This window comes from Alligator mississippiensis, chromosome 1 (assembly GCF_030867095.1).
Source record: "Alligator mississippiensis isolate rAllMis1 chromosome 1, rAllMis1, whole genome shotgun sequence".
Classification (NCBI taxonomy): Eukaryota; Metazoa; Chordata; order Crocodylia; family Alligatoridae; genus Alligator; species Alligator mississippiensis.
This window is the reverse complement of record NC_081824.1, coordinates 162,158,525-162,179,213: the sequence shown is the minus strand read 5'-3', so window position 1 is coordinate 162,179,213 and position 20,689 is coordinate 162,158,525. Positions and strand designations below refer to the sequence as shown.

At 44.7% G+C, this 20,689-nt stretch overlaps 1 protein-coding gene across 1 annotated transcript in view; it reads right to left on the bottom strand.

The window, feature by feature from the left end:
• CNST (consortin, connexin sorting protein) overlaps positions 1-20,688 on the bottom strand; it is a 102,748-nt gene extending 82,060 nt beyond the window's left edge. Inside the window, exons 1-2 of the mRNA XM_006263145.4 lie at positions 20,553-20,688; positions 16,788-16,894 (exon numbers count right to left, since the gene is read on the bottom strand). The gene's annotated coding sequence lies outside the window, so the exon portion shown is untranslated. The remainder of the gene's footprint in view (positions 1-16,787; positions 16,895-20,552) is intronic.
• Between the last annotated feature and the right edge of the window lies 1 nt (position 20,689).

Genomic DNA, 20,689 nt, shown 5'->3' with positions numbered 1-20,689 from the left:
ACACTTCATGTGGGAGAAAGAAAAGGCAGTGCTGGAACTTTGTCAAGACCCACCAGAAATCAAAAGCTGCAACGAGTATTCACCCTTAGTACCTCTCAAAGGGAGGCAAATCAAACTGTTCCTGAGGCCCTGGTAAGTGAATTCTAGCAAGCTAATGTGTCATCTCTCAAACTGTAATAATAGTATTTTGAGAACAGGACAATTTTTCCTCCTTTTTATCATAAAAGTATTTCATTCAAAGCAATAGACGCTTTTAAAAAAAGTTTTAGAAACACTGACAAATATGCATTTTAAACTAGAGGCAATTAGATTTAAAATTAAACAATTTAGATTAGTTCTACCCTTTCTACTAATTGGAAATTGCTTTTAAAAAGTCAGGCCAAAAAAACCAATACACACAGCAAATATCAGGGAAAGATTTTTAATAAAATTAGCTACATTTTAGTTTTCTTACTTGTTACTATTTCAAAGCACTTTGCAAATATTAACTCTCAATATTTTATGAAGTGAGGAGTAATGCTACTCCCTACCTCTCCCTCCCCTTCCCCTTTAAAGCAAGTAACAGTCCAACTGCAAAGAGGAAATCACTAGAACAGGATGGACTGAAATTCTGGAGGATCCAGACTTTTACTTATTTCATCATACCAATGAACTACACTTCTTCCTCTCAATGTATAGTGCACGGAAAACAAGATACAAATGTGTTTAAACAAGGTTTTTCTCATTACTGTAGTTACAGAGAAATGTTCCCTTGATAGTGAGTGACATGCTCTTCTCCCCACAAAAGAAACAAGCTCAGAAGAAATACTAATCTCCTTTCATTCTTTTAATGTCTAGTTTCAATCATAAACTTATACTTGCTTTGTTTTGGGGTACTACAGCTACCACACATTAACAGTTCTGTTGCTCAGTGGTTCTCGTTCCCTATCACAGTAAAACTGGCCATGAAAAATCCGTGTCTTCCAACAGGGCTCAGCAGTGCTACAAAATAAGTAAATGAGAAGCCAAAAAAGAATTCCTGCAGCAAAAATTTCTTTTAGGACAGTGCCAACATCTTGATTTTCAAATGGAAGCTTTTTGATTTACTTTGTGCTACCAACCCTACTAACGTTCCAATCCTGCCATTCACTATTTTCACTGACAGGGCATTGGTTCTGCAAACCGTGGGATTTTATTCCTGTACTGTCTAAGGATGTTTAGCCCTTCCTGATTGAATCTCAAGTACTACCTTATACAAACAATTACATTAAATTACTGATGATTAAATAGTAGTTGCTTGTCACATATGAATGTCTATATTTCACAGGTTGTGTCACTGAAAAGTAATAGCATGCAAATAATACATTTACAAAAAGTATTGTGGTTCTTCCCATGTAGTCTTTTGTGCTCCCTTCACAGGCTTTGTTGCACTGAAATAAAAAGCTAACACTGAAAAGACCTGAGCTGGTGAACAAAGATGCCCCACATGACATTCTCATAATCAAAGTAGGACACCAGTTGATTAAGAATGGACTTGATGCTATTTTGATAAAGAGGATGAAGATAATACAGCACATAAGAACATATTTTAAAATAACTGTTGAGCAATTCATACTGCTATGGAAATCTTATCTTATTGCAAAGTTGTCTGAATACAGGAACTGAAAACTCACACCTGTGAACAAAGGGTAATTATAAATAACATCTGAAAAAGCATGGATTTTTGAGCACACAACCACATGGGTCAATACTGGATCCAGGCTTACTCAACAGCTTTATTAATGCCAGAGGGTATAAAGAGCATTTTAATTATATATGGAAGTGTTGCTAAACAGGAAGGAGCTGAAAATGCTAGCTGAGAACTGAGAAATTTAAAGACAAAAAGCTTAAAGATGTAGGCAGAATGAAGTTGAAATTCGTTTCTGAAAAAAATTCATATTAATTAATTGGAAAAAAAAAATATCGGAAACAAGGCTATTAAGCAGAAAAGAAAACCAGAAAGCTATAATGCTGGCTGAGACACAGGAGTGTTTCTAGAGAAAAGAGTAAACATGAATTAGTGTTCTATATGGCTGAAAAATGGGCCAATGAAACCTTTGGCTATGTAAATCAGGGTATGGGAATGGGTATGAAATGGGAGGCATTGGTACCATCTCTTTATGGATATGGTCTGCCACACCAGGAAGGCTGTGTTCAGCTCTGAGAGATACGGTCCCAGAAAGGTTTACAGCAGGGCTGCCAACTTCTAAGTGGTTAGGGGCCACATGCTCCCTCTGCAGGCCGGACCAGCAAGGGCCATACACCAATGGCTGCACAAGTGTGAACCAGGGGGTCCCAAGGCCGCACAATACATGGGTGCCTCCCCTTTCCTCCTCCCCGCCCCACGCACATGGGTTCCCTAGCCTCCTCTCAGCTGACCATGGGCTGCGCTACACTGTACTGCACCACCCCTCTCAGACATGAACCAGAAATGAAAGCTTGGGGGCGGGACAGAAACCCCAGCTGCTGCTGCAGGTGGAGTAATGTGGGGAACAGCCGCTGGTGGGAGTCTGGGGGCTGCAAATTAACTCTCAGCAGGACACCAGGTGGACAGCCCTGTTTTACAGATTAGTTCAGAGTAGAGCAAGAAAGGTGATCTTGTTGCTGGAGGAACCAACTTTCAGCAAAGGATTATGAATATAGCTAAATGTCTATGTTGGGGGAGACTGGAGAGAACATATGTCTTCATACATACAAGGGCATGAACACAACCTCTATATATACAAGTAGCAGAATAAAAATCAAGAAAAGGAGAAACACCATAAGCTGACAGCTTCCTGTTAGTCAGATACATTAGGCTGTGAAATGTAAAATAAGCTCACAGAGAATTGGAATAAATTACGTCTCTTCAGACACAAACCTAGAATGGACAAAATACTAACATATTTACTTCAGAGAATAATTTTGCATTGGAAGGAATATTAACTAAATGCTCTGAAAGGTCCTTTCCATCTCAAACTTCTATGAACTACAATACTCTAAATTTTCATAGATTCATAGATGCTAGGGTCAGAAGGGACCTCAACAGATCGAGTCCAACCCCCTGCCTAGGCAGGAAAGACTGCTGCGGTCAGACGACCCCAGCCAGATGCCTATCCAGCCTTCTCTTAAAGACTCCCTAGGTAGGGGAGAGCACCACCTCCCTTGGAAGCCCATTCGAGATTTTGGCCACCCTTACAAGTTTTTCCTGATATGCAGCCTAAATCTGCTCTCTGTCAGTTTGTGCCCATTGTTCCTTGTTACCCCTAGAGGCGCCCTGGTGAACAGAGCATCTCTGATCCCTTGCTGCATCCCTGATGAATGTGTAGGCAGCCACAAGGTCACCTCTCAGCCTTCTCTTGCGGAGGCTGAAGAGGGCCAGGTCCCTCAGTCTTTCCTCATAGGGGTTGTCCTTTAAACCTAAAAATATTAGTGTCTTGTAATTTTTTGGATAACTAATGTAAATTTTTGTTTAAGAAATCCTACAGACTTCAAGCAACATAAAATAGTTCACAGTTAAAATAGACTGTGTTGCTGAAGAATTTATCAGAAAGTTAATCGCATCTCATACACTGTGGGAGTGTCTTGCTGGTCTCTTCCATGGACCTTAATTTGCAGACACATTACTGGACCAGCTAATCTTGAAAGTCCTATGTTGAACTGCATTCCATCATGTTATTCTCTAGCAACAGCAATTGCATATTTTATAGTCAACTAATCCTAGAGCTGGCTAGGCTGAGTCATATGGTGATCACGAATTGACAAAAACAAAAAAATCATCTGTGCAACTGAATGATGGATTAACTAAATTTTATTTACTTTAGTGTCTCTCTGCAGGGAGGTCTATTGAAATTTGGAGCAGACTAGGCAATATCATAGAGGGAATTTCCTTTCTTTCACTACTGCTAATACTCGGGATATGGTAGCAAGAGAGAAACTTAGTGCAGCAGTCTCATGCATATATTTAATGATTAGTTGGCTGGGTATCTTTTACCTTTTATTATTATTTTATGTGGTAAGGAAAGCACAAGGCAGTTATGAACTGACGAAAAGTTTCCAGCTTAGCTTACTGTCTAATGTATGTTTTATGTTTATTGCTTTTTTTTTTTTTAAATACCCCAAGACTACCATTCCTGTACTTCTGGTGATCTTTGACAAAGGTCACAGAGTAGCAAAGCTTTCTTTAAGAGTAAAAATATATCAGCTGGCAATACTGGCATCTGGGAAAAGAAACCTTTTATAAATGATTGTACACTCTTGCTAGAGGTCTACTTAACTCAATGAGGCAGCTGGCTGATTTTTTGGGTAGATCCTAGTGCTGGCCACCATTTTCACAGGCTGAGTGCAGTGCCTGCCCCCCCTGTGTCTCTGATTGGCCAAGGGGCCCCAGTGGCCCCACCATTTGCTACTAATTGGTTGTGGGGGCTGTGTCATACCCCCCACTGATTGGTTGCAAGGGCTGTCCATCATGTGACCCTCCCCCTTGCCACTGATTGTTGGAGGGGCGGGGCCACACAACAGGCAGCGCTATCAGCCAATCACCAGTGAGGGGTAGGTACAGCAGTCATCTTGGTGGCAGCCCTCCCCCCACCCCCTTAATTAGTTTGGGGTGAGGGGTTGTAGTAAGCCTGCCACTTTTCATGAAGCACACTATTTTTCATGGAGCCTGCCTGAATTCCCAGTTTCTATGAAAACTACACAATCACAAATTGGGTAAGTCCCTACTGATATCTCATCTTTGCTCCATGCTGTTCCTCTATTCTTCAGGTGACAGTCACAAATCCTTAATTTCATTTTATGCAGGGAACCCCAGAGAGGAAATAAAAATACGGTTTTGGGGATAGGGAATAAGGAGCTGAATTCTGGACAAAGCTGAAGTGAGAAAAACTTACAAGAAGGAAACGGCTTCCAATACAGATAAGTGGTTCTCAACCTTTTTAGATTCCAGGCACCCTTCAGAAAAAGCCAGCTTTCCCTTATGTTTTGAAGATGGAAAAATCAACAGTAGAACAATTCTGCTGTTGCAAAGTACTCAGAAAGACCACAACAGGTGACAATGTTTTTGACACTCTGGATTCCACTCTGAAATCTCTAGGTTTATCTTGTGAACCACATGCAACTATTTGCACATCTGAGCATGCTAATAGTGAGTGGTAGCCTGCAACACCCTTAAAAGGATCTCCTATCACCCTGGCTGAGAATCACTGATATAGATACTGTAGTAAAGGAGGACTAGAAAGGGCCTAAGAAGATGTCATCTACATCTCCTCAGCTTCATATAAATATTTTTCTGGTTAAAGACAAATTTAAATAAACAAACAAGTTCAAAATCTCAGCTAGCTGTAAGTCAGTCAGATCCCCATCTCATTTATTTCTCCTGTCTGGTACTCACTTCCCTTTGGAACCAAGTAGGAACAAAGCAGAAAGCATTACCGTAGAACCCAAATCCTTCCCAGCTTCAGGTTCCTTAACACACAGTAAAAAATTGCTGAGGTGCTCCAGCCGATGGAAGAAGTACCCTGTGAAGTAAAAGCTTCAGCAAAAAGCTTGCTGTTACAATTCAGAAACCCTCTGTGAACTAGACCTGTTACAAAAAATCTGGATACAAATGATGAACTGTAGTGGCTGATAGTACTAGCTGAAAATACACAAGATGTTGCGTATCTGTGAGAGGGAGGACAGATCAGATGAGAAGGAGGTACTGTGCTTCAGGTGATCATTGCCTCAGAGGGTCAAACCATTCCAGATAAAAAAAAAGTTTTGCTCTGTATTGGGCAACAGGGGTGGCAAAATGCGGTCCGCGGGCTGGATGCAGCCCGCTAAGCCATTCTATCTGGCCTTTGGGCCCCTATAAAATTTAGAAAATTAATACTTATCTGACCCTGGCTGCCTGTCATGCAGCCCTTGATGGCTTGCCAAAACTCAGTAAGCGGCCGTCCACCCAAAATAACTGCCCACCCCTGGGCTATAAGCACAAGATTCAAGAGAACCTTGAGAATGGTTTAGTTTTGGGGAAGGAAAAAAAATGATTACTGTAAGTATACAGTCTCAGCATCTAACCTTACATTGCCAGCTGGGATAATTACCACCCTGAACTGTTGCTTCACAGCATGAACTCATTAGTGGTTTAGCACACACAAGATCTTCTTGTTATATACAGTCTCATTATTGGATATCCTTAGTCCCAGAAAACCTCACTAAACAACTTCTTGACTGTCTGCCATGAGCTTGCCATATTTCCCTTCATAAAAGGAGTACATCGGAGATATAAATACCCCCTTAAAAGTTTCCTGCTTCCTTGGTCAGATATACTGTTAAATAGAACTATCTTTCAGACCATGTAAAGCCTGAACATCCTGCAGGAAGCTTATACAAGCATTAGTGCTTGGTATAACTGCAGTGCATCTACAAATAACCTGGCTGTACATATACACAGCTTAATGGTTTGTCACTTTCTGGTATTAATATGGCAGTTCTCAAGTGACATTTATAGGCATTTTAACTTGTATCTATGGAGACACATACATGCACTTGCTTTTTTTACGTTTTAACTTTCTCTATATTATACAGCCTTGAAAAGCAATAGTGGAAACACCAGTAAGGTACAAACTCTACTCTTCCACTTTTACCTTGAGGAGGAAAAAAATGGTTTTTTATCCTGTCAAATACAAAATTGCTCACCTCAAAGGACAAAGAGAGCAAAAGGCTGCAAGGCTACATCATCATATGGCTAAAAATATACATCTTTTAAAAAAATGTACACTAAAACAGTGATGTTTTAAACTACAGAAGTAGAAAGGGAAAACCAAATATGCAAAGGTATAGCAATGTTCTTTGCTATACCAATGTTCTTTGCCCCAACTATTTTGTTATACCGTATTAATTGCATCCAATTCAAGAACAGATCACAGAATCACAGAAAATTAGAGTTGAAAGGGACCTCAGGAAATCATCTAGTCCAACCCCCTGCATAAAGCAGGACCATCCCTAGTCATACCACAGTACATTTTACTGTAGGGCTTTAAATGAGCTAAAATAGTTTATAAATTGTTTTAGGAAAGTTTGGGCAACTTCAAGTTAGATGAGCGCTCAAACTGCATGCAGCCCGCAATGAAGAAAGGATCATCATAGCTTCCAACCATTTAAAAACAAATAAGAGACAATAATTATTATATTATTGTACTATTATATAAATATTGTACATTTGAAAAGATTAAATCTAAGTATTTCCATCTTGTCTTATGCTGCAGCTAGTTAATTTGTGTTCTAAAAAATACCTGACAATATTTTTAAATTTCATTGGGCCAAAATTCTATATTTGGTTACACTGATATTTATACTCCTCAAAAGATCAGCATAATTTAGCCCTCAATCTTGGTTTTAGAATTTATTGATTTGTGATTACCTTGTTATTATCTACAGTAAAACACAGCTTTAAAATGCAATTGCTAAAAGACAGACAGAGCTATGATTTTTCTTTCTTTTGTTTTGGAAGCTCCATGGTTTAAACACTCTTTGAAACTAGGAAATACAGCTAAAAGAACCAAAAAAATTATGTTCCACTGGAGAAAGTCAACAAGCAGCTTTGTGTTGTGCTCAACTTTTAAAATTTTGTCCACTGTGCAACCAGAGAGCAGAGGAAGGAGGGGTGTGGCAGGGAGAAGCTGCAGGGTAGGCACGGCTCCCAGCTGCCCAGCCCCAACATGGGCACAGGCAAACCCCTCCACTACTGATGCACCACCAAAACTACCCAAACCATGCTGGAATGGGACCAGGCTGTTCTGACCTGTGACTTATAAAGGTTGCTGGCCCTTGGTTTACATTAAGAGATGTAGGGTCGAATAGCATACAAAATTGATGACAAAAGATCCCTACATTCCTTGCCATCTCTGCCACAAACTTAATATATATATGTTGAAGCATAAAAGTGATGCAATACAGTCCCTTGAGAGTGCTTAAAAGGGGAGATGAGCAGTTACCCCAGAATACCTGACTAAAAAAACCTTGAACTTCAAGATCATTGCTATACAACTGCAACGTGTTTCTTAGTTAAGTTAACAAAATTGCAAGTCAGTAGCATTCAAGGCTCCTTGACTTATCTGAAGAATCACTATGGATTACACGTCTAGTACAAAATACAGGACTGAAAACAGAACAACGTGATGGAGGAAATCTGCATTCAAAAGCTTAGGAAATTATACTTATCTGAGGCCACTGATGCTGTTTCCATTACTAAATCTTCAGGTTTAACCTGAACTGTATTTAAAACAACTGCTTATTATTTTGTTGTTTCAGTACTTTAAGGAGTGGATGGTTCATAGGTTAAAGCATTTGCCTAGGACTTGAGAATTTAATATCAAGTCTCTGTACCACCCAAGACTCCTTATGTGATCTTAGGCAAGTTCATCAGCCTCTCTGACTCAGCTTACCATCTGTTAAACGAGGATAACAGTTCTATTCTGCTTGTCAGAGTTGTTCCAAGGCTAAATACACCAGGAAGACTAAAGTAGCCAGATCAATGGTAACAGTCACCACAGAAGTACAACTGATAGATGAATGAATATTTCTTACTGATAGATTTTAGCCCTGGAAAATGCACACTAAGCAGGCTCAGAAAGAACTTCTCCACTATATAAACTTTTTGGGGAGGCAAGAACAGGAACAACTACATATTAAAAAAAAACGTTAACCAGTGGCAAAAAGAGGTGTAACTCCTCTGAAGTAAATACAGCTATGACCACTTATTCCAGCAGTAAAGTTGACTTTACTGTTGTCTGGATTCTCTCTTCAAAGAGAGAATTCAAAGATTTAAAACTTAAGACGAATTTAATTAAGACAAGTCATAAAACATTAACTCCTGAAATACCAATGACAGTGAGATTTTAGGTTCTACTAATGACTCCATTAGCTGCTCATTTTATAAAAAGACCACAAGTATTCTGGCTAGAGGTTCACTGGTCTGATATTGCACAGCACCGATATAAAGTCTGATCATATAGGAAGTCAGCCTGATGTGGCCGAGAATTTGTCCGATAAATGCCCCTGTGTGCGTGTAGCTGCAGCATGTAGGCAGTGAAGAGCACAGCCCAGCAGCTTGGAGAGCTGCATGCAGCTGGTAAGTCTGTTGTGGTAGAAGGGTAGGGGGGGAGATCAATGCCCCCCTGTGGTGAGGGAGGGAGTGAGGTTGGGGCTTGGGTAGGTGCTGCCCAGCCGTGGCAGGGCGGGCATCGGACGGAGCCGTGGCTGGTCCAGGAGGCATGGGTTGGGGGGGGCGCAGCTCCCACCAGTCTGTGGCTCATCTGGGAGGGCATTGGGGTGGGTCATGTGCATCTGGATCTGCGTGGGGCAGTCCAGGCGGGCTGCAGCTGTGGGCTGAGGCCAGGGGATGTGCTGCACTGCACTTGGGGTGGGCAGCGGTGGTGCTGGGAGGGAAGCTATGTGGAGTGCTGCAGCCACCTCAAATTTCGCCATAGGCCTCCCCCTGTAACCACCTCCAGCTGCTGCCCACCCTAAGCACAGCGCAGCGAGGCCCCTGGCCCCAGCCGGCAGCTGCAGCCCACCCCATACAGATTCTGGGGCACATGACTCCCCATGCCCTCCCAGATGAGTGGCAGGAGCAGTGGTGGGAAACGCAACCCCCCAAGAAGATTCTGTTTAAAAAAAATAAAAAGGACTATTCTTTAAAAACTATCCCATTTTAATCCAAGCTGAGTTTTCAATTAAGATCAATTTCAAACTATACTAAATGGCATTTAGCTGGCGGGGGCGGGGGAATGCAGTTCTAGTGAACTGATAGTCAGCTAAACCTGTACACTTCACCTAAAAGACAAAATAGAGAATAATATTAATGTAAAGACTATACAGCTAGGAAGAGCACAGAACTTAAGCTACCAAGATGATCTGCAAACCATCTGTAACTCTTCAAGGTTATTTTGCCTACACAGACATTATGACACTGCAATCTCTTCTTCCTCTTCCGCGCATTTTCAGGACAGATATTTGTTTTCAAAGACTTTACAAACATATAAAGAATATCTACAAGTCTACTCAGATTTCATATTTATAGAAAAACCACTAAGCATAATAAATTCCTATATTTAACATGACATGTTCTTGAGCAGGATGGGGCTGCCATAGAATATTGAAGATAAAAGTCTAGAAGAGGGCTCTGGGGAAGGAGGGAGACAGAGCCACAGGGAAGCAGGGTGAGACTGAATTATCTTCAAAGTAACTCTAGAATTCTGAAGGAGAGAAGGTCGGACTGAATCATCAGAATACCCTTAGTCAGGACAGCTTTTGCCTACAGCCATTTTAATACAATATAAAAAGGAAGGAGCTCTAAATATAAATATTTTCAGGGAGGAAAGGAAATATTAGTGATATAGGACTGATGAAAGGTAACAGATTAAGAGCACTGGATGATGAAGTCTTCTGTATTCACAGAACAGATGCAGCACATGCAGTGAAGAAGGTTGCTCCCCTGCCAAGCCTTTAGACTGACAGTGTCCATGTTAAGATAATTGTTAGTCCCTCCTGAAACTGTCAAACATGGTGTTGCTTAGTGTCAACTGTACAGTTATAGTTGGTTTAGACATTATTATTATTATATTATATATTATTATTATTTTATATATGGTTCAGACATTATTACTAGCATTACTAAAGACAAACCTGTGGCTACCATTTCTTTTTTAAAAAACATATTTTTATTTTTGCTAGCTAATCCAGGATTTTGTAAAAAGTAGTACGGGACCAGCAACTGGTTCTGCAGAGGTGGCTGCACCCCAGCTCTAACATCCCTACTGCAGGAGGTAGACCACACCATGGGAGCAGCAGTGGGGAACTAAGTCCCCAAATCAAGCAAGAATCCTGGCCCTTCTTTGAGCACCCCGCCTCCCCTGCATGCTCAGAGGCACTTCCTATCCTCTCCCACCACAGCTACTGTCCCCAGCTAATCCAGGGGCAGAGGGAGCTCCAGAACCATCCCTGCCCCACTGCTGCCAGTTTGCATGGGGACCCAGGCTCAGCTAGGAACAATGGCAGAGATTGCAGCAGGCAAGTTCCCTCCCAGGAGGATCAGGCAGGGAGGAGGAACTCACCTGCTGCCACCATGGCCTTTGTCTCTACCTGAGACCCGGCCCCTAATCAGTTGGGCTGAACAGGGGAGGCACAGATCTGGAGCTCGCACTGCCCCTGGATCTATAGGGGACAGTGGCAGAAAGCCAGGAAGGGGGAGTTGGAGGGTAGAGGATGTGCTGCTGAGTACTGAAGGGGAAAGGAGGAGAAAATTCTGACCTACTTTGGGGACTAGAAGTCCAAAGCTGCTGCTTCCAAAGCATGGTCTGAACAGGGGGCAAACCCTATGGTGTACAGTAAAATAGCAGATGTGAAGTACCCCTGATACTACTTTACTTCATGTGAGTTCACATTAATGACACACATCCAGCATGAATCCAGTGCTTTGAAAAGGCCTCTGTAGCTGATTGTCAGTTCATATAATGCAGTCTTTATTTCCCTGGGCAAACTTGCCCTGCAGGATACAGTATAAACCATCAATCAGCAACCAAACAAATACGTAAATAATAAAGGGTTCTCTCACAACCTGTGGTCTTTCCCAGCCCCAAGAGAATATCCTGGCTCAATACTGTAGTCTCTACATACACAGCCTTCCTTAGTTCTCTTCCCTGGGGGCTTTTATCTTTCTTTGGGCCAGCCAGTTATCCTCCTCAGCAGGCCCAGTCTTCCTGGGCAGGCCTGCAATCGCTTTCTGACTGCCTGCAGCTGGGCTGTAACCCGAGATCTGTAGCCTGCTACAGCCTCAAAGAGCAAATAATGTGGCAGTTTCTAGTCACAATTAGCATGTGAGCACTCCTTACTGATAAGCAGGGATATGGGTTTTCCGTTTCCCATGGAGAAAACCATGAATTCCGTCTGAGAAATTTATCTGAGAAAACACGGATTTCCCTCTTTAGCGGAGAAATCCGCAGATTCTCTGCTTCTACAAAGAGCTCTTGCAGGCTGGAACAAGCCTGCAAGAGTGATTGCAGAAAGGGCAGGAAATCCCCAGCCCTACCCAGAGGGAGACGGAGAGGTGGAAGGGAAGGGCCTGAGCATCGAAGTCAGCCAAGGCTGGACTCGGGCTCAGACTTACCCTTCACCCCTGGATCCTAGAGGTAAGTGGGGCTTGGGGGCTGTGGGGCAAGACTAGGGAAGGTGGCTGGGGGCTGAGGGAGCGGGGGGTGCTGCTGACACTAGGTGGCACACTGCAGCCAGGTGCAGGGCCGGGGCGTGAAGGCAGGGGTGCCCCTCTGTGGGGGGCTTTGCGGGCAAGTGATGCAGGGCGTGTGTGCCGCCTGCCCGGGGAGGCCTGCAGCCGGCCGCACAGCTCTGGGCATGGCTCTGCGGTGGTGTGGGGAGGTTTTGTACACAGTGGCCATCTCCGTTGGCATGGCCCCACAGGTAAGCGTCAGCAGCCACCACGTGCAAGCCCTCCTACTCCCATCCCTCGCCGCTGCTGCAGAGCTGGCCACGGAGCTGTGCAGCCAGCCACATGCGAGCCTCCCCCTGCCCTGGGCAGCTGGCTGGGCAGCATGCGCACCCCGCATTGCTTGCCCGCAAGGTCCCCCACAAAAGGGCACCCCTGCCCTCACCCCCTGGCCCTGCACCTGGCTGTGGTGTGCCAACTAGGGCTGGCAGCACTCCCCGCTCCCTCAGTTTTCTTGGACAGGGAACAGGACAGGGGCAATCTACCACAGGTTGGGGCAATCTTGAGGATACCACTGCCAGGCCTCAGGTCTGCGCAGAAGTACTTAGGGATCTTCTGGAAGGGCTGGATGTTTTCAGATCTGTGGGCCCTGATGCCCTCCACCCACGGGTGTTGAGGGAGCTGGCAGGGGTCATTGCTGTGCCCCTAGCCCGGCTGTACGAGCAATCGTGGTCCATGGGCCAGGTGCCTGGAGATTGGAAACTAGCTAATGTGGTCCCCATCTATAAGAAAGGGAGGAAGGAGGACCCAGGAAACTATAGGCCCATAAGCCTCACATCAGTCTTGGGGAAAATCCTTGAAAAAAATCATTAAGGAGCATATCTGTGAGGGGCCAGCAGGGGAGATCACGCTCAGGGGAAATCAACATGGATTCATTTGAATGACTGTGGCACTGATGCCTACACAGTTGGATGGATCAAAAATTGGCTGATGGGGCATACCCAGAGAGTGGTGGTGGACGGGTCATACTTGACCTGGTGTGCTGTGAACAGTGGGGTCCCCCAGGGCTCAGTCCTGGGGCTGACACTGTTCAACACCTTCATCAGCGACTTGGACGAGGGGGTGGAAAACATGCTGTCCAAGTTTGCCGATGACATCAAGATGTGGGGAGAAGTAGGAACACTCAAAGGGAGAGAGAGGCTGCAATTAGACTTAGACAGACTACAGAAGTGGGTGGATGGTAACAGGATGCAGTTCAACATAGATAAATGTAGGGTGCTGCACTGGGGGAGAAGAAATCCACAGCATACATAAAAGCTGGGGAGCTCCCCCCTTGTGAGCTCAGAGGCGGAAAGGGATCTTGGAGTCATTATGCACTCCAAGATGAACATGAGCCGCCAATGCCAGGCCACAGCCAGCAAAGCCAACCACACCTTGTCGTGCATCCAAAGATGCATCTCAAGCCGGTCCGGAGAGGTAATACTCCCCCTCTACGCGACACTGGTCTGGCCTCAACTGGAGTACTGCGTCAAGTTCTGGGCACCGCACTTTAAGAAACATGTGGCCTGCCTTGAGAGGGTTCAGAGGAGGGCCACCCACTTGGTTCGAGGGCAAAAGGGCAGGCCCTATGAGGAGAGGCTGAGGGACCTGAACCTGTTCAGCCTCAGCAAGCGGAGGCTGAGGGGGGATTTGGTGGCTGCCTACAAACTCGTTAGGGGTGATCAGCAGCAAATAGGAAGAGTCCTATTCTCCCCAGCAGCACCTGGTGTGACGAGGAACAATGGCCAGAAACTGCTAGAGAATAGGTTCAGGTTAGAGATTAGGAGGCACTATTTCACTGTCAGGGTAGCTAGGATCTGGAACCAACTTGGTAGGGAAGTGGTCCTCGCTCCTGCCTTGGGTAAATTCAAAAAGAGGTTGGATGAACACCTGTCTGGGGTCATGTGATCCCAGCATGTGCTCCAACCAGTGGTGGGGGGTTAGACTAGATGATCTATTCAGGTCCCTTCTGACCCACAACTACTATGAAACTATGAAGCCCCCAGCCACCTTCCCCAGCCCTGTCCCACAGCCCCTAAGCCCTACTTACCTCTAGGATCCAGGGGCGAAGGGCATGGCTCTGCAGTGGCAGTGCTTGCCTGCAAAGCTCCTCCCTACCAGCACATAGCCACCGTCACCCCACACCACCGCAGAGCTGTGCAGCCGGTCGTGGGGCATAAGCAGTGGTGCAAATGCAAGCCCTTCTTTCCACCCCGGGGCCGGGCAGCACATATGCAGCCCACACACAGTGGTTGCCACTACATTGCCGCTGCCGCGCCCTGCACCACTTGCCCACAAAGCCATGCAGGTGCCTGTGGGATGGTAGCGCAGGGTGCAGTGGCAGAGTTATAGTGGTGTCCTCTGTGTGAAAACCCCCTGTCAGGCTGGCCAGCACGTGTGTGGACCGCAGAGTGGCACCCCTGCCCTCACCCCATGCCCCTGCTCCTGGGAGTGGGCACAGGGGCACGCTCCACCTCTTCTTGATCTACCCGCTCAGCACCTTCCCCTTCCCCTGCCCTGCCCCACCCCTTTCCCCCACACACACTTACCTGCTGGGGTGGGTGTCAGTGTCTGTGTGTGCCTCTGTGTCTGCATGTCTGTGGGGGGTTTGTGAGGGGCATCAAGAGGTCTACTGAGGCTGTGGGGGGGGGGGAAGTGTGGGGCACCTGCAGCGCTGTGGGGGACCTTTAATTTTTATCACAGATTTTGGGTTTTTAATCAGAGAATTTGCAATTTTTAATCAGAAAAAAAAGGATCCCTGCTGATAAGCTAGACTGACCTAAGCTGTTTTTACTGATTTAAAGACAAAAATGATAAAGCAAGAGGAAATGTGCCAGCTTAGAAGCCTTCTACATTGTCACATGGGAGAGGTGGGTTTTCAAGACTTGCTTCTGCAGTCACTGGAGTTTGGTCATGTTATAAACAAAAGGGCTAAGCTTCAAGCAGTTTTGCACTGTTAACAGCTTGTGAAAAGAGGCAATAATTTAGAATTGCTTCAGTCTATAAACCTTAATCAGAGCAAGAGCTAACATCAGGAGGATGGACATTTTTCATATTGTGAGCAAATACCATATAGAAACAACAATTTAGAAAACTCGCTGGCTCCCAGATTATGGATGGAACAAAACACTGAAAGTTAACATTGTTAAAGATCATTTCCATTTTGTTTTCTTTTGTCTGTGTAACCAATTATTTTTTATCTTCAAAAAACAACTCTTTCTGGTGATTCTGAGAGAGATAAGGATTTCTTAGAAAGAGATCTTTTATTGGACCAGCTGTGTACTTCTAAGCTCTGAGGTGACAAACCCACGTAAAATCTATAGGGCAATTATTTATTGCTTCAAGCTACACTTTGCCAACTATTATAACAATGCCTGTGAACAATGCCCTGTAAAACAGAAATGCTGAACTTCTGACATCTCCCAATGGAATGCTGGGCAAAGCAAACCAGTTACTGCTGCCTCAAGATGTCCTGAGGCTTTTTCTCTGAGAAATGAATATGCTGCATCAAGACATTCGTATAGCACAGTGGTGCTTAACTTTTGGCCCAGTGCACACGGGGCTGGGGCAGGGGCAGCAGGCCCAATCTGGCACATGTGGGACTTGTGCTACATGCTGGATCACTTCACAGGTTGACCCCGCATAATTCATCTGGCTCACAGCCCAGAAATGTTGGGTACCACTAATGTAGCTCATTCTCAGAACTTCAGTATTGTTCTCAATTTCTCTCGTTAAATAAGGTCAAACATTGTCCTATGCAGTATCAGGCTTCAAATAAATGCATTGCTTTTTAAAATCTAACTATATTATGGAGAAAAATTAACAAACTGCACTAATGTTTAATGTAATTTGGAGATGTAATAAGCTCTGACAGATATGAATGAAAGATTTAAATTTAGCAGTGGTTATAAAACCAAAAATGGACGCACATACTTACCTGTGTACATTTGAGAAGTCCCACTGAGTTTGTGTGTAAAGTTAAACTTGTGTAAGAGTGTTGGGAGGACTGAAGTCAAAATACATGTTCTGGAGATGTGACATTCTGATACAATTTTGGCTCTACTGCAATTTTGGCACTGCCCAAATCCAACACGCAGTACAATATACCTAACATGTAATACTGAAATACTTTTAAATTATCTTAAATTATTTCAAGAGAGAGCTAAATAAAATTTAGGAACAAATTAATTTGACACTTGCAGAAGAAAAAAATTCTAAAAATAACTATCTAAAAATGATTGGAGAGATTCCAATCTTGTTTGAAAAATAAACCATAAGTAACTTGTCATGCTAAGCTTTTATAAACTTTAGTTATCAAATTAAACCTCAAATTTCAAACAACCAAAAACAAGCACTTCTGCTGAGTATGCCAGGATTAAGCAAGAAACTGACTACCACCAGACATTTTTACCTGGTAGAGGTAAAAGTCTTCACAATAAAGTATTATGAAGTGTTGCACAATCAACTTTACAATAACCACAATTTGGTTATTTAACATAAACTGTACTTTATCTAATTTTGTAAAAAGAAAAATTAAGGAACTTACCATTTTCCTAGGGTTTCAATAGTTTTTCAGAGATATTGTAGGAAGAGAAAGACAGTTTTTAGCCATGGAAAATGTAGCAGGTAGATGACACCTGACAAGCTCTCATCCTGAAACAAAATCCAGTAAATACACTGATTATTTAAAAAAAGATACAATTGGAATATCATGCCAATAAGGTTAAGTCATACATCTATTTATTATTTCTATTTAGTATCTATGTTCATAATATTAGAATTGGGGCCAAAGGTCTGTGAGAGCCTAACTAACAAGGTTAAGGTATAACAGGCTCTATGGCCAACGGCACAAAAGGGTGTGATACTGTCTGGCTGCCTTTGATTTCCCAGCCTGAGTAACAGGGTACCTACTTACAGTTAGGTTGCCTGGCAGCAATACCTGTGCTGTAAACCTCTCACCATAAGGGAAAAAATGATTTTCCTTCAGCAGCAGCATTATTAGTTATTACAAAGCTCCCAAAATTTATAGCAGAACTCTTATCATAAAACCAATGCTGCTCTTTTATAAACGTCAGAAAGGAGAAAGCTAAAAGAGTTACTGTTTAAAAAATAAGCTCTGTTGGTATTGTGAAAAGAGAACAGAACAACAGAATTCCCCTCTTGGAAGGGGAGCACAATTTACCATACAGGTAACCCCAACACACAGTGAAGGAAAGGGCTATACTGAAATTAAACTCAAATGAAAAAAGCTATAGTATCTTGTCTACAAAGGTCATTAGGAGAAAGTTAGGGTTTGATACCAACATGCATGACAAGTCCCCGACTACCAGAACTTTCAGTGGAACTACAGTCCACTTGTCATGCTAAGCTGTGGCTCTAGACACCGGCAATGCACAGGGGGTGCACGCGGGTGCATGTGCACCCACTGAGATTGGCGGTGCACCCCCTGAGAGAAGCACTGTCAGTGGCGCCTGTGGGCGGTCACCACTTGCCACCCCACGCCACCACCAAGTCCCCGACTACCAGAACTTTCAGTGGAACTACTTATAATATTCAACGTTCCATGTAGCAAGCAGAGTCTGCAAAATACTTCAGCATCATTTGAAAACACACAGAATACAAAATTATGCAGTATCTGTCTCTCTAATGTGAGAGCTATGAACGACACGTGCTCCTGGCGGCTGGGGCAGCATGGCAACTGCCCACAGGTGGCAGCGGCAGTGAGCAGGAAGCTCCCGCAGGCGGGCATGGTGGTGGCGTGGGGTGGCAAGTGGTGACCGCCCACAGGCGCCACCGACAGTGCTCTCAGGGGATGCACCGCCAATCTCAGTGGGTGCACATGCACCCGCGTGCACCCCCTGTGCATTGCCAGTGTCTAGAGCCATAGTTTCTAAGGAAACTTTGCAACTAATACTATATTGAAGATCTAGGAAACACCTCCACTAGGACCAGGGTGTAAAACTTGTCTGGGGCCCCAGGCTGAATCCGGGCCATGGGACCTCTTGAAGGCTGGATCCTACCCAGGGTATGAGGGATGCTGCATTAGCCGCTATGGTAGCAGCAGCCATGTGGGGTCTGCTAGTTTTGGGTTCCATGCAGTATCTGGGGGCAGCCAGAGCACAGAGTGCAACAGGAGTGGGGGTGCAGGGTCCAGGGGTGGTTGGACCGTGAGGCCAGGGTGTAATGGGGGCAGGGTCCAGCAAGGGTGGGAGGAACATGGGAGGAACTTGTCTGCAATGGCAGTGCCCAACAGGGCCAAAGGGCCCAACTTCTGGTGCTCTCCAGTAGCCCACATGTTTGACACCCATGCTTTAAAAAAATAAGGCTCTTTATGATCATTCAATTATTAAACTATCCCTGCTTTCTCTCTCTTTCTCTCACTAATTAGTCAATTAAGATGACAAAAGATTCATTTAAAAATAGACTGAGGTCTCACTCAGTGCCCAGCTGAACAAATTTTACTCCCTAAGATACAGTGAAGACTAAGTTGACAGTCTGGAAGAGCAGAGTATGTAAATGAATAGGTGATATGAAGGACTGCTGCATGCACCAAACCCTTTGCTAAATTTGATTCTACTTTCTCTCTTGCTCTCTCTCACAAAATTTAGCAAAGGGCATGGCCTCATAAACACTGCTTGGTTCTGGATAAAACTAGATATTAGAAAAAACTGAAACTTAATAATAATGCTTTATATTTATTTAGTTCTCACCAAAAGATCAAGCTGAAGAGGCAGGGCACTCATTCTTGGTGCTCTTTTATTCCCTGTGTTTTACCTGTGGCCACCTCCTGCAAAGTGGGTTTGATTTTGTTTTCATAAGGTGTTCTGTGGCTGTGGTGAGCAAGATAGGGAACATTTTTTGCACTCTTTGGATAATGATCATCAGGGGCTGGATGTAATAACCCAGGAGACTCATTCTATGTCCTTGCTTTGTAGTAAAGAACCAGGTATATTTTATTTCCTGTTTTTCCAGGTAAACAAGCTGAAGCACAGAGAGATTAAATCACTTGCCTAACACCCTATAGCATGCTGGTGACAGGACCATGAGCCCTAGGACCTTAACCTTTCATTGAGACTGCATATGGGTGATTAACTCATATTTCCTGTATTACTATGTTTGAAAAATGCATCTGTGTTTTGGAGGATCATCTTCCTGATTCCTCATACTCTAACACATCCTGTTCCTATGGTGCCATTTAACCATTTTAGCACTACAAATCCAGGTATCAAAGACCCAAAGCATCTTTTCCAGCACTGCAATGTTATGGTGGTGTTGCAGGCATGATGGTACGGAAATGTGGACGCAAGGATTTCTTAGAGTGATCTCTTCTATTGAACCAACAGTATAGTTTGGGTTGAGATAGACAAGCTCTTGAATGTAAAACATTTTTCATCAGACCTGATGAAGACGGTCTTACATTTGAGAGCTTGTCTAACTCAATCCTACCTATACAGTCGGTCCAATAAAAGGTATCACCCTAAGAAACCTTGCCTCTTGCAACACTACAATACATGTTTACAAAGCTCTTTCTTTAGGGCACTGGAGATCTTGATCTGCAAAGAATAATTTTGCATCGGTAATTTATTAGATTCTGTTTTTTGTTTGTTGGTTTGTTTACACAGAACATGATCACAAGGGGTTTACTAGTCATTCAGTCACTGCTTCAGGCAATGAGGAGACCAGACTCAGCCCTGATTTTGCAAGTGGGCAGACCCCTATATGGAGCCCTCCTTTGAGCTCCCCCAAGGCACAGATGCAGTTGCAGAATCAGTCAGGGGGACCAACCTGCCGCACAGACACCACACGTGTGAGTGTGGCGGACTCGGGAGGGGACAGGTAGCAGAGAAGCAGAAAGCAGAGCAGCATATTGATAAATGACCGCAGGAAAGAGAGCAGAAAGCAGAGCAGCAGATAGATCGGTGGAGAGAGGGGCAGAAAGCAGAGCACCAGATCGGGTGGGGAGCAGCAAGAGAAGTAGCAGAGCGGGCGGGGAGCACAGGGTTGGGAGTAAAAAGCAAAGCAGCAGACAGTGAGGGGGGGTAAAGGAGGGCAGGGAGCAAACAGCGGAGCAGGAGGTCAGGCCCATAGGGCAGGGAGCAAACAGCGGAGGCGGCAGAGCAGCGCGCGGGGCACAGGCGGAGCCGCGCTGCCCCTGGCGCTGGGACACGAGCTGAGCCGGGCCGGGCCCCGCGCGCTAAAACCCCGGTTGCTCGCGACCCGCACCCGCCGCGTTGGGAGCCAGTTGCGCCGGCGACAGCCGCCGACCCCTTCCCCCACCGCGAGCGCCCGCAACCACGGCTCCATCCCTCACCTCAGTGGCTCCAGCCCGGCGGAGGGGGGGCCCTCTCCAGCCTCCGCGACGCGCTTTAGTGCTGCCAGCTCCCGGCGGCTCACGGCAAGCACCATAGAACAGCCGTGCAGGCGAGAGGATCCGAGGTACCATAGAGA